The sequence below is a fragment of the Triticum dicoccoides genome, chromosome 3A (genome assembly GCF_002162155.2).
Source record: "Triticum dicoccoides isolate Atlit2015 ecotype Zavitan chromosome 3A, WEW_v2.0, whole genome shotgun sequence".
In the NCBI taxonomy this organism is placed as follows: domain Eukaryota; kingdom Viridiplantae; phylum Streptophyta; class Magnoliopsida; order Poales; family Poaceae; genus Triticum; species Triticum dicoccoides.
The window spans coordinates 629,899,812-629,914,046 of NC_041384.1; positions in this window are offsets into that span (position 1 = coordinate 629,899,812).

Genomic DNA, 14,235 nt, shown 5'->3' on the forward strand with positions numbered 1-14,235 from the left:
CGAGATTGAACAAGGTATCGGGATACCGACGATCGAATCTCGGGCAAGTATCGTACCGCTAGACAAAGGGAATTGTATACGGGATTGATTAAGTCCTTGACATCGTGGTTCATCCGATGAGATCATCGTGGAACATGTGGGAGCCAACATGGGTATCCAGATCCCGCTGTTGGTTATTGACCGGAGAGTCATCTCGGTCATGTCTGCATGTCTCCCGAACCCGTAGGGTCTACACACTTAAGGTTCGGTGACGCTAGGGTTATAGAGATATTAGTATGCGGTAACCCGAAAGTTGCTCGGAGTCCCGAATGAGATCGCGGACGTCACGAGGAGTTCCGGAATGGTCCGGAGGTAAAGAATTATATATAGGAAGTGCTATTTCGGCCATCAGGACAAGTTTCGGGGTCATCGGTATTGTACCGGGACCACCGGAAGGGTCCCGGGGGTCCACCGGGTGGGGCCACCTGCCCCGGGGGGCCACATGGGCTGTAGGGGGTGCGCCTTGGCCTACATGGGCCAAGGGCACCAGCCCCAAGAGGCCCATGCGCCAAGAGAAGAGAAAAAGGGGAGAGTCCTAAAGGGGGAAGGCACCTCCGAGGTGCCTTGGGGAGGATGGACTCCTCCCCACCCTTGGCCACACCCTTCCTTGGAGGAAGGGGAAAGGCTGCACCCTCCTCCTCTCCCTTGGCCCTATATATAGTGGGGAAAAAGGAGGAGCAATCATACCTAAGGCCTGGTGCCTCCCTCTCCCTCCCGTGACACATCTCCCTCCTCCCGCAGCGCTTAGCGAAGCCCTGTTGGAATCCCGCTACTTCCACCACCACGCCGTTGTGCTGTTGGATCTCCATCAACCTCTCCTCCCCCCTTGCTGGATCAAGAAGGAGGAGACGTCGCTGCTCCGTACGTGTGTTAAACGCGGAGGTGCCGTCCGTTCGGCGCTAGGATCATCGGTGATTTGGATCACGACGAGTACGACTCCATCAACCCCGTTCTCTTGAACGCTTCCGCTTAGCGATCTACAAGGGTATGTAGATGCACTCTCCTTCCCCTCGTTGCTGGTTTCTCCATAGATAGATCTTGGTGATACGTAGGAAAATTTTGAATTTCTGCTACGTTCCCCAACAGATACAACCCGGTGATTGCTCTCTCACAAGGCAACGAGGGGAGGATCGTCGGGTAGGATTATGCTATGCGATGATACTTGGTTAACTTACCATCTAATCTCTTCTACTACTTCAAGATGAAGGCTTCCAGATGCGTAGTCTTCGATAGGACTAGTTATCCCCCTCTTATTCTGGCATTCTGCAGTTCAGTCCACATATACTGCCCCTTTCATTGATACCAATGCATATGTAGTGTAGATCCTGGCTTGCGAGTACTTTGGATGAGTACTCATGGTTGCTTTGCATTTTCTTTTTCCCCTTTCCCCGGTTTTTGCGATCATATGATGGAGTCTAGGAGCCATAGGATCCCGAGGATGATTTCTACTTGGAGTTCAGCTTCGAGGAGTAGTTAGGAGGTCCCCGTCAGGAGGCCTTGCCTTTTTGATCCGTATCCCTGTTTGTGCTAGCCATCTTATGGAACTTCTTTAACTTATGTCTGTACTCAGATATTGATGCTTTCGCTGACTCTTGTGTATTCGAGCTTATGTATCCGAGCCCTCGAGGCCCCTGGCTTGTAATATAAAGCTTGTTTTTTTAATTGGTGTCTAGAGTTGTGTTGTGATATCTTCCCTTGAGTCCCTGATCTTGGCCGTACACATTTGCGTGCATGATTAGTGTACGGTAAATCAGGGGCGTCACAGTGGGTTAATCATAAGTAGGAGGTTTGTTCAAGTAAGAACAACACCTAAGGACCGGTCCACCCACATATCAAATTATCAAAGTAGCGAACATGAATTAAACCAACATGATGAAATTCCCGTGTACCCTCAAGAACGCTTTGCTTATCATAAGAGACCGTTTTGGCCTGTCCTTTGCCTCAAAAGGATTCGGCTACCTTGCTGCACTTTTGTTACTATTATCGCCACTTGCTCGTTACAAATTATCTTGCTATCAAACTACTCCGCTACTTACAATTTCAGCACTTGCAGACAATACTTTACCGGAAACTACTTGTCATTTCCTTCTGCTCCTCGTTGGGTTCGAAACTCTTACTTATCTAAAGAGCTACAATTTACCCCCTATACTTGTGGGTCATCATGTGCCATGTGTGTGTGCGTGGGGGGGGGAATCCCACTTGGACTCCTAGTCCTATTCGCCCCCTTCCTTCTATCGAAGGGGGAAAGGGGGAAGGAGAGGGAGAGGGAGAAGGAAAGGGGGCCGCACCCCCTCCCCTAGTCCAATTCGGACTCCCCATGGGGGGCCTTGTGGGCTGCCTTGCCTCCCTCCTATGGCCCATATCTTTCCTCGGGGGGTTCCGGTAACCCCCCGGTAGTCCGATACGTACCTGATACTTTCCAAAACACTCCCGGTGTCGGAATACTATCGTCCAATATATCAATCTTTACCTCTCGACCATTTCGAGACTCCTCGTCATGTCCATGGTATCATCTAGGACTCCGAACAATCTTCGGTCACCAAAACACATAACTCATAATACAAATCATCATCGAACATTAAACGTGCGGACCATACGGGTTCAAGAACTATGTTGACATGACCGAGACACATCTCCGGTCAATAACCAACAGCGGAACCTGGATGCTCATATTGGTTCCTACATATTCTACAAAGATCTTTATTAGTCAAACCGCAATGACAACATACGTCATTCCCTTTGTCATCGGTATGTTACTTGCCCGAGATTCGATCGTCGGTATCTTCATACCTAGTTCAATCTCGTTACCCGCAAGTCTCTTTGCTCGTTCCGTAATGCATCGTCCCGTAACTAAATCATTTGTCACATTGCTTGCAAGGCTTATCATGATGTGCATTACCGAGAGGGCCCAGAGATACCACTCCGATACTCGGAGTGACAAATCCTAATCTCGATCTATGCCAACCCTACAAACACCTTCAGAGATACCTATAGAGCATCTTTATAATCACCCATTTACGTTGTGACAATAGCACACAAGGTATTCCTCCCGTATTCGGGAGTTGCATAATCTCATAGTCAAAGGAATATGTATAAGTCATGAAGAAAGCGATAGCAATAAAACTTAACGATCATTCACTACAAAAAAAGACACATCCGTGACATTTTGGGCCGAACGATTTTTTTGTCATGCTTATGACACTCCTATGACGATAATTGCAACAAAACCCTATATCATTATAGATGTGATGGGCTCCTACTTCTATGACAAAAAATCATGACAGAAAATGGGCTTTTCATCCTGGCGGGTCGGAGACGCAGCTTCATGACATTCTTTGGGCCTTCCATGACAGAAAAAACTGTGGTAGAAGCGAGGGGAGAAAAATATCGGGGGAGTTCCCGGTTACGGTGGGTGGTCGGGGGCCGAGAGATGCGCGTTTCTCTTGTACGTACACGCGTGTGTGCGAGGCGTTGCGCTCTAACTGAACCCGAGCGATTGCACTAGCTACGTTACTGACCCGAGCGATCGATCCCTTGCTGTTAACTGAACCCGAGTGATTCCTTCGCTATTGCTGCTAACTGAAGCCGATCTATGCTGCCTCTTGATGAACAGTGAGCATTGTTGGGGTTTTGGATGAACAGTTCCAAGTGGGGGGTTGGATGAACAGGACCCCGTGGTGTTGTCTCTAGATGAACAGGACCCCATCGATTGAGCCAGTGGATGAACAGGATCCCGTGGAGGGTGGATGAACAAGACCCCGTGGAGGGCTGGATGAACAGGGCGACCCCGTGGAGGGCTGGTTGAACAGTAGCCGGTGGAGGGCTGGATGAACAGTAGCCCATGAAGGGGTGGTTGAACAGGACCCCGTGGAGAGGGCTGGTTGAACAGTAGTCGGTGGAGGAGCGCACGGTGGAGGCTGGATGAACAGGAGCTCGTGGATGAACAGTCGCTGGAGGAGGTCGACGGTGGACTAATAGTAGCCCGTGGAGGCAGTCGACGGTGGAGATGAATAGTATCCCGTGGAGTCCCGTTTTGCGGTACACCACACCCCTCCCGATGAACAGGACCCCTGTTTCGACCGCAGCGCTCCAACACAATTTTGTTTCCTCCGTTTTGCGGTACGCCACAGCCCTCCCGATCAACAAGACCCCGTTTCCACCAAGAGAAGTATGTTTCCTCTGTTTTACGGTATGCCAGACCCCTCCCAATGAACAGGATCCTGTTTCGACCGTGGGTGGTTGAACACAAGGCCATTTCCTCCGTTCTGCGGTACGCGAGGCCTCATTTCCATCGGCTGTTCCGTCCAAGCCGGTTGGCTCCCGATGAACATGACGTATTCCGTTGCCTCCGGATGAACATGACGCATTCCATTGCCTCCCCATGAACATGACGACGACACGACTTCTCCGTTTCGACCTAGCCATGTACACGAGCCCTGGTCGTACGTATGCGCGAGTAGGCATTCGAGACCCCGCCCATATGTACGTACGTGGTCGTATTTACTTTCTTGCAATCTGGCCGCTGTATGTACGTGTACATGCTACATGCGCGCCTCTACTATGACACGTGCCCTTCCTTACTCGGCCATGGTTCATTGTTGTAGCCTGTAGACAGACCGATCGACCAGTATGTACGTACATGTTCGCCACCAGAATGACAATGCTACGTATGCTACGACCAGGTGGGTCCCGACCATGAGGCACTTCCTTGCGTGTGAAGATGTAGCTGGTGGGTCCCAGCAGTCAGGGGGGACATTTTTTGCAAAATACGGTGACCCGTCCGGTGGGTCCCTGCTGTCAGGTGGAGGAATCATTATTTTGCACGTAATAAGGAGACACTTCCTTGCTGCGGCCGTGGACCTAGCTATCAGCCTCTCCACGTACAATACTCTTTCGATAGAAGTCGTTCCTTGACCACGTTGACCACGCCGCACCGAGACCACCAGGGCGGTGCACGATGATGAGGCCTAGGAAGGGGACGACGCGGAGCCGGGGAAGATGCGACAATGGATGCCCACACGGAGAGGAGTACGAGGGTTCATTTGTTCGGCTACGCTGTGAGGGGCTATCGTCGCCGCAGAATAACAGGGTGTGTGGGTGAGTAGAGGGATGGCCTGGCCAACGGTGGGAGTAGTAGGGGGCGGTGAGGCCTCCGCGGCAGCACAGCCGGCCATAGGAGGCAGGAGCAGGCGGCACGACCGGCGCTGCTTTGGGCGGTTGGAGCAAGAAGACCAGAGGTTGAGGAAGCACTACGGCCATTGGATGGACATCGTACGGTCACTTGAGCTAGAATTGTTCATATTGACTAAGTTGACGAAACCCTCCGCCCGCGTCAATTTAGTAGGCCCACAAGTCAGCCTCCCATATGGTGGGTCCCAGCTAGCAGGGGGAGTATTCATTTTTTGTGTGCGTAATAAGGAAGCACTTCCTTGCGTGTGAAGATATAGCTGGCGGGTCCGAGCTGTCAACGACGGGAACGTTTTTTCGCGAAATACAGAGGCCCTTCCAGTGGGTCCCAGATGCTAGGTGGAGGAATCATTATTTTGCGCGTAATAAGGAGGCATTTCCTTGTGTGCGGCCGTGAACCTAGCTGTCAGCCTCTCCACGTACAGTCCACTTCCGATGGATGTCGTTCGTTGACCATGTTGACCACGCCGCGCCGAGCGCATCCAAGGTGGTGGACGACGATGAGGCCCCGGACAACAACGAGCCGGAGATGGGAAGACGCGGGAGTGGAGTCACAGACGGAGAGGTATATGAGGGTTAACTGGTTCTGGTACGGTGTGGTTCGGCAGTCGGTGGAGAAGAACAGGAGGTCTGGAGGGATGGCCTGGCCGGCGATGGGGTAGAGCTTCACAGCGAAGCATGCTAAGCAGAGCTGCTAGCAGCAGGAGGCGGGAGCTGGTGGTCCCGGCGGCGCTGGAGGAAGAAGACGAGAGATTGAAGATGGATGTCGGTCGTTGGATGTAAATCCAACGACTAACAATGTGAGAATCATTTGTTGACTAAGTTGACAATGACTTGTGTTGGCTTCGATGTATTGACCCACATTTCAGCCTCCAAAAATGTGGCACGTATTCAACCCATTTTTTCAGAATTTACAGCCAATTTGATATTTTTTTAGAATTACAGTCCATTTGCTGGGCTGGGTGAACAAATAATGTAGCGTCCATGCGGCCCATTAAATTTGTTTCTAAAAAATTACAGGCCATTTGCACTTTCTCGAAATACATGATTTTGCTAGGCTGATTCTAATTATAATGTTGGGTTGGGCCAAACAATGTTATCAAAAAAGAAATAGGGGCTGAGCATTTTGTTATAAATATATTTAAATAATAAGTGATTTATTATTACATTGGTCCTTAAATCTTACCAAGCTTTTGTACACAATCACGAGGATTTCGTTGCCAGAAAAGTCCAGGATTTTATTTTTAAGAAACTATTTTATTAAGTTAATAAGATGTGGGATATTGTTTTCTTACATATGTAAGTATCTGTTAAATATATTATGACAATAACAATAATATATAATAACATATAAAATAATTTAAATATATATAATATAGTTAGAAGGGAAATATAAGTTGGACCATGCGTTCCTATTCTTATATAGAAAAATAGAACAGACCTGTGCGTTTCTTAAAAAAATACATAAATTGGGCCGCCGATGTTTCAGGAAAAATAAAACCTCGGATGGGAGGTCCATAGGCCGGTCGATACATGACGGCCCTCAAGAAAATACAAATCGGCATGTCGTGGCCTGCGCATGTTAAAAAAGAAAGCCTAGATGGGCAGCCCACAACCCAGCTGATACTTGCTGCCCCACTAATAATAAATGATACCTGCCAGCTCCCCGGCTTCGTTGTGAATTTATCTCCTTTAGTAACTATGTTGAAGAACCTAAAAAGTGTAACTATATTGACAAACTCGTGGGCCCCAACGTCAGTATAGCATTAGGAGGAAGTATTTTTTCAATGAGGCACTTGCTTGCGTACGGCCATAGACCTGGTGGGTCCTGACTGTCCGCCTCTCCACGTACAATCATCTGTAGATTCCTCTCGTTTGTTCAACATGTTCACAATGGCAAAAAGCGGCGCCACGGCGAGCGCACAAAGGCGCAGGAGGAGATCGGACCACCTGAGGCCGTGCCTTATTTGTAACGAAAGTACCGAACTAGCCCAATGGCCAAGTGACTCTACCGACAGTTGTTCCTCCCGGGTTCGATTCCACCTGATGCAGGGAAAATATCTCCAATTTTTTTGCCTCTGCCATTATTGACATGTGGGTCCCCATTGTCATCTATGCACACCACGTCCAAAACTTACCAAAACTTCGTCCCTCATTTTCTTTATTTTTCGCACACTCGACATTGTGTGGGCATTTTGAAAATAGCATATCTTTTTGACTATGCATCATATGAAGATGTGCTATGCATGAATGTTGATCAGTATGATGTTAAATAGCTGGTAGTTCCATTTTTCACCATGAATAAAATTTTCAACATGATGTTATCCCTGTTTTAAAAGGCCGTGTTAATATAAGCGCTCTGCCTCTGAAAGTTGTAGTTTCTTATCTAAAACTGAACTTGCAGTTTCTTATTTGAAACTGAAACTTGCAGTTTCTTCTCTGGGAATCACATTGTCTGCACTTTTATACTCCTATGAAACTACATTTTTAAGTTCTAAAAATAGATCTCTAGAATTCATAAAATACTCCATATGCTTAATACTGCAAATCTGAAATTCAGAAGACATTCATATGTGAAAGTACTCTCAAAATACACAACACAATTCACAACCTACGAATACTGACAACCCTAAGCTCCTCCCGACAATTCACAACCTGCCCGACTATTGGGTTGGGGGGCAGTCCTCTCCTATTCCTCGACGACAGGTAGCCGCCCCGTTAGACGATGTGAACGGCGATGGAGAGGATGGCGGGGAAGCGTCGTCGGGCCAACTGCTTTTCTCCTCTTGTAGTTGGGTTTGGTCGACGAAGACTCTCCCGACTCGCTCTAGCACGACACCCTCACAAACAGCACCCTGTAGAATGCTCGATCCTTCAATCTCTGGTGGATGCTCCATCTGGGATCGATATTCCCACCACCCCCCCTCACGATCGAATTCGGTGAATCTGTTTGCTCCATGGCCTAGAGGAGCACCTCTATGTACCCCCGCGCGATTCCCTTTGGGAGTATCGCCGCCTTTTCGCTCTGTTGCAGATATTTGGCCATGGATTTCACCGTCGCTACTAGTTGGTCCTTGTTGTCAAACCAAGATTGTATCTCCAACATCCGAGCTAGCTTCACAGGGTCGCCATCTGCGATCCTCATGTATCGGTTGTACTCCTCCATCGATCTACTTCTCCACAACACCCTCATTCGCCGGCGGTGGTTTTTGAATGGAAGAGAAGAGGAGCAGCGATGGTTTTGGATTAGAACAGGAGAGCAATGACGCTGGTTTTGGATTGGAACAGGAGAGGAGGGGCGGTGGTTTTGAAATTGAAGAGGAAAGGAGTGGCGCTAGATTTAGATTGGAACAGGAGAGGAGTGGCGGTGGTTTAAGAGGAGAGGAGCGGCGCTGGTCTTGGAAGTATTTTTTTGTTTTGCGTATTTTGGGTCAAAGTTTGACCACGTATTGTATTTGACAAGCAAAATGTGAATGCATGTCACCAAAAATTGTATCATTTGGTTTGTATCTGAATGTACTTTCAAATTATATTATTTTTGCAATGTATAACATATATTTTATTTGTGAAAATCATGGTCAATTATGACCCAGAATAAAAGGGAGACTAGTTAATGTGGGGTCGCTTTCTTAATTGAAGGGTAAATTGATTTTGATTTTGATCCAGTCACAGCACGCCGACCCTCTCATACTATCCTAAATCGCTTCCGCACACTCCTCTCCCTCTTCTACATTGCAAAACAACCTCCTCTCCTCTCCATCATCTCCATTCCAAAACCACCATCTCGCCTCTCCCTCTTCTCCATTGCAAAACCACCTCCTCTCCTCTCCATCATCTCCATTCCAAAACCACTGTCTCGCCTCCCCCTCCTCTCCATTGCAAAACCACCCCTCTCCTCTCCACCATCTCCATTCGAAAACCACCGTTGCTCCTCCCATCTTCCAAAGCTAGCACCGGACCACTCAAAAGGACATCTATGGAGAGGATGCAACAACGAATCAGGAAGATCACCGGCGGCGACCAGGCAAAGTTAGCCAGGTTGAATGAGATCCTTACTTGGTTTGACAATGAGTGGGAGATTTCGAGGATGGTGAGGGCCATGTAGCAATGTACGTGAAAGAGCGAGACAACGACGATGTACTCCTCGACGGCAGTCACACCGCAGTCCTTCGAGTTCATTGAGTATCTCCTCTGGGTGATGGAGCAGATAGATTCGCCCGAGGTGAAAGTTAGGCGGAGGTGGTGGGTGTATATGTCGAAGGTCGAGCACCCATAGGATAATGACTCAATCGAGTACGGTGTGCCGTTCATGAGGGTGCAGAGCCAGCGGGATCCACATGAGTATTCGTTCTCCCAGAGCAAGAGGAGGCTGGATGGTGCGACATCGTTTCCCCGCCGTTCTCCACGGTTCCCTCGATGCTCACCTTGTTTCAACGGTGGCGGTAGGGTTTATGGTAAGCTTTGCACTAACCTAATCTTCCATCTGCTCATGCTTACAATCAGTGTGACAGCTAATGAAAATCATGCTTACAATCAGTCTCCGAGTACTACGCCAATCACCCTAAAATAGCTCTGGACCTTTGTGTCAAAGTTGTGACACTATACAAATAAATAAAAATAGATTGGTTCTTCTTTCAGGAAAGAGTACTCCCCAGAAAACTGCCAATATAAGCTACTAGTATTTGGTTAGAGGATTTGTTGCCAAGAAAGATCTGTCCACAGAGAGTGTCACACATCCCACTGGTGGTGGTGGATGCCAATGCGTGCATGGAGCATGGTTGGTGTCGGTAATTTTTACTTGGCACACCTCGCACTCTGCATATATGTCGGTTCCATCCGTACATTTGTGCAGTTCCACCCAAATGCAGATGAATAACCCTGTTTGCACAGATAATGAAAAAGCATGATTACATTATAGTGGCACTAGTTGATGAAACATACACTAATAAATAGAAGAAAATATTGCGATGGTATCATAGTATGCCATGCTGCGAGGGCGAGATGGGCCCTGCGACGCCTCATACTGGAAATTGACCCAAGTCTCCCCGATACACCTTCTACCAGTGATGAACATCAGTGTACATCGATGGTATAAGGAGGGGCCTTGAGACATTCCAATCTCTATTTTTGTGCAAATCAACTAAAATTAAGCACCCCAGTTTGCAGAAACGCTTAAACATTAACAATGTGACTAGTTCATGAAACATATACTAACAAAGAGAAGCACTTTCTTTATATACATTGGAAATGAAATGATAGAGAGGACACTCGCTTTATTTTAACTGTATTATTGCTTCATTTTATCAGTGGCACTAGGGTCGAGCAGGTGGCAAACGAGGTGTACCGCGCGTCACAAGGATGGAGGCCCGGGGTGTCTAGACTGGGATGCTGAAGCTGGCTCTATAACCCCCTGATGTTTCTGTGGTAGCATTTGGGTTGTAATCCAAACTTGGTCGAGCTGGAGTTGCGTCCCCCTACCCGCCTAGCTTATGTGGCGAACTTGTCTCCTGCTAGTACTCAGTCCGGTCTAGTAGTAGTTGCATAACCGCCCGTTTACACTGAGATGTTGTCGGATAATGGTTCTCTATGGTAGGGTTTCTTTAGTGAAATCAGAGGAAACCCCCCTCTTTTGATATATAAAAAAATTAGTGGCACTTGCGGTGCCAAAACATTGCCTCAAATTAATAGTGCCACTAGATTAAGGTGCAAAATAATAACATTACTGCTTTATCATGGCAGTGCCAAAATAGTAGCACAAGAGCAGACTCAACATGCATGATCTTTGGCAAATGGTCAGACCAAAAAGGAACATACCTCGTGATGGGAACCATATCTGCAGTCAACAACATCGTAGAAGGGATCACACCAGTCACCATCATGGATGATTCAATTCATGGGACCTTTTGGTGCAGTTCACCTAAAATGAAGCAATGTTCCATGAGCTAGCAGCTTCTTCTTCAAAATTTTTAAGAAAAGGGCTCCAGCCCCGGTTCCATTTCCATCAGAAAACCAAACCCACATAGCTTCTTCTTCATTAGTTGCAATAAAATTGAGTAACATCAAGGTTGGTTGTGAAGCTCCTGGAATGTTCAACTATAATTTGGATATCATTTGTGCAGTTCAACTAAGATCAAGCGTGAAATGTATATCTCTGTTTGCACAAAAAAGGTGGAAAGCAGGGTGACTAACAAGTGATGAAACATACATCAAATGAAAAGAAGCATGTTCCTTATCTGAATGGAAATCCTACAAGGACAGTAGAAATTTCTAAAGCAGCAACATTGCTAGATATTAGTGTGGGCATTAGGATTAACTATGACAACTGTTAAATACGACATTACTTTAATGGTGCCATTGCTTCATTTTACCAACGACATTACATTAATAGCTGCTACGGAGTTGGTATTTGGGCACGGGAGAGTAGGCGGACTAGGACAGTTGCATTTCTAACAAAAAGAAGCAACTTATCTTAATGGGAAATTTAGCAGGACATGAAAAAAAAGCGCCATTGATTCATAGTACTGGAGGCATTACATTGAAAACAACATTGGTTTAACGTGTCCTTACTTTTAATAGTGCGACTGCTGCATTTTACTAGTGGCATTACATAAGAGTGGCTCAGGGCATCAAACATCAGAACAGGATATCTGGGTTGGTCCCATTTTTGTTCGGTATAGCCACCTTATACTGTGTGAGGCTAGCAAATCTAGTGCTGGACTTACTCTGTTGACTTGTGATACGTCTCCAACGTATCTATAATTTTTGATTGTTCCATGCTATTATATTATCTGTTTTGGATGTTAATGGGCTTATTTACACACTTTTATATTATTTTTGGGACTAATCTACTAACCCAAGGCCCAGTGCAAATTGTTGTTTTTTTTTGCCTATTTCAGTGTTTCGCAGAAAAGGAATATCAAACGGAATCCAAACGGAATGAAACCTTCGGGATAGTTATTTTTGGAACAAACGTAATCCAAGGGACCTGGAGTAGACGTCAAGAAATCAACGAGGAGTCCACGAGGCTGGGAGGCGCGCCCCCACCCTTGTGGGGCCCTCGTAGCTCCATCGACCTACTTCTTCCTCCTATATATGTTCATATACCCCGGAAACATCCAGGAGCACCACGAAACCCTTTTTCCACCGCCGCAACCTTCTGTACCCAAGGGATCCCATCTTGGGGCCTTTTCTGGAGCTCTGCCGGAGGAGGAATCGATCACGGAGGGCTTCTACATCAACAACATAGCCTCTCCGATGATGTGTGAGTAGTTTACCTCAGACCTTCGGGTCCATAGTTATTAGCTAGATGGCTTCTTCTCTCTCTTTGGATCTCAATACAATGTTCTCCTCGATCTTCTTGGAGATCTATTTGATGTAACTCTTTTTGTGGTGTGTTTGTCGAGATGCGATGAATTGTGGGTTTATGATCAAGTCTATCTATGAACAATATTTGATTCTTCTCTGAAATCTTTTATGTATGATTGGTTTTCTTTGCAAGTCTCTTCGAATTATCAGTTTGGTTTGGCCTACTAGATTGATCTTTCTTGCAATGGGAGAAGTGCTTAGCTTTGGGTTCAATCTTGCGGTGTCCTTTCCTAGTGACAGCAGGGGCAGCAAGGCACATATTGTATTGTTGCCATCGAGGATAAAAAGATGGGGTTTATATCATATTGCTTGAGTTTATCCCTCTACATCATGTCATCTTGCCTAATACATTACTCTGTTCTTATGAACTTAATACTCTAGATGCATGCTGGATAGCGGTCGATGTGTGGAGTAATAGTAGTAGATGCATAATAATTTCGATCTACTTGTCGCGGACGTGATGCCTATATACATGATCATGCCTAGATATTCTCATAATTATTGCTCGACAGTAATTTGTTCACGCATCGTAATACTTATGCTATCTTGAGATAAGCCACTAGTGAAACTGTCAGGACCCCGATTCCAAGTCACATCGATCTAGCTGGTAACACCTCATATCACTTTGCGGCCTCACGCACGGTATTCCCAGGGGTGTCACCTTACCATGGCCCGGGACCGTTTGCGCCTTTTGGCTCACGTATATGATAGTGTTGCTAGCATCCATATGACAGAGAACCCGGGCCGACATGGCTAGTCGTGAACCCAAAGCGGCACTAACCTATGGGGACAGGCATACATGAATCACATCGAGCATGTCGGTCAGCAGCGTGTGAATCCGGGATGTAGCACTGGGCTAAGAGGACTCCGGGAACCCGGGCTGTAGCAGGCTAGGCAGGACTCCGGATGTCACCGCGTGACATTTCCCCGAAGGGACAGACATAGGAACGAAGTGAAACACATGCCGGCCAGTCAAGTGTCATGAGCAGTAGTGCTGGGCTAGCAGGACTCCGGTGAACCGGGCTATAGCGGACTACTATGGCTCATGGAAGTACAAGACTACATTTCCCCATAAGAGAGGCTACCAGAGATAATTACTAGATTGTCGGATCCCACACATACCAAGCATTTCAATCATACACACAATATGCTCGATATGTGTAAATACAACATGGCATCACAACATAACTCTACAACTCAAGTATTTATTCATTAGGCTCCGAGGAGCGAGATATTACAAACATGGGTCTCATGACCCAACAATCATAGCATACAAATCAAAGCACATGCGGAAGCTTAACATGTCTGAGTACAGACATCTACAAATGAAAGAGGCTAAGAAGCCTGACTATCTACCAGATCCTGCCGAGGGCACTAGTTCGTAGCTGAGGTATCAAGCTAACGTCGAAGTCCACGCGGAACTACTAGCGAGACAGAAGTCTCTCTCTCTGCAAAACATAAATTAAGCAAACGTGAGTACAAAGGTACTTAGCGAGAATTACATCAGAACTAGCTACATATGCATCGGTATCAACAAGGGGGGGTGGTGGAGTTTAACTGGAGCAAGCCAGCTTTGACTCAGTGGCTAACCCGAACTACGATTGCAAGCAACTCTTTCGAGGTGGCGCACACGAGTCCACATAT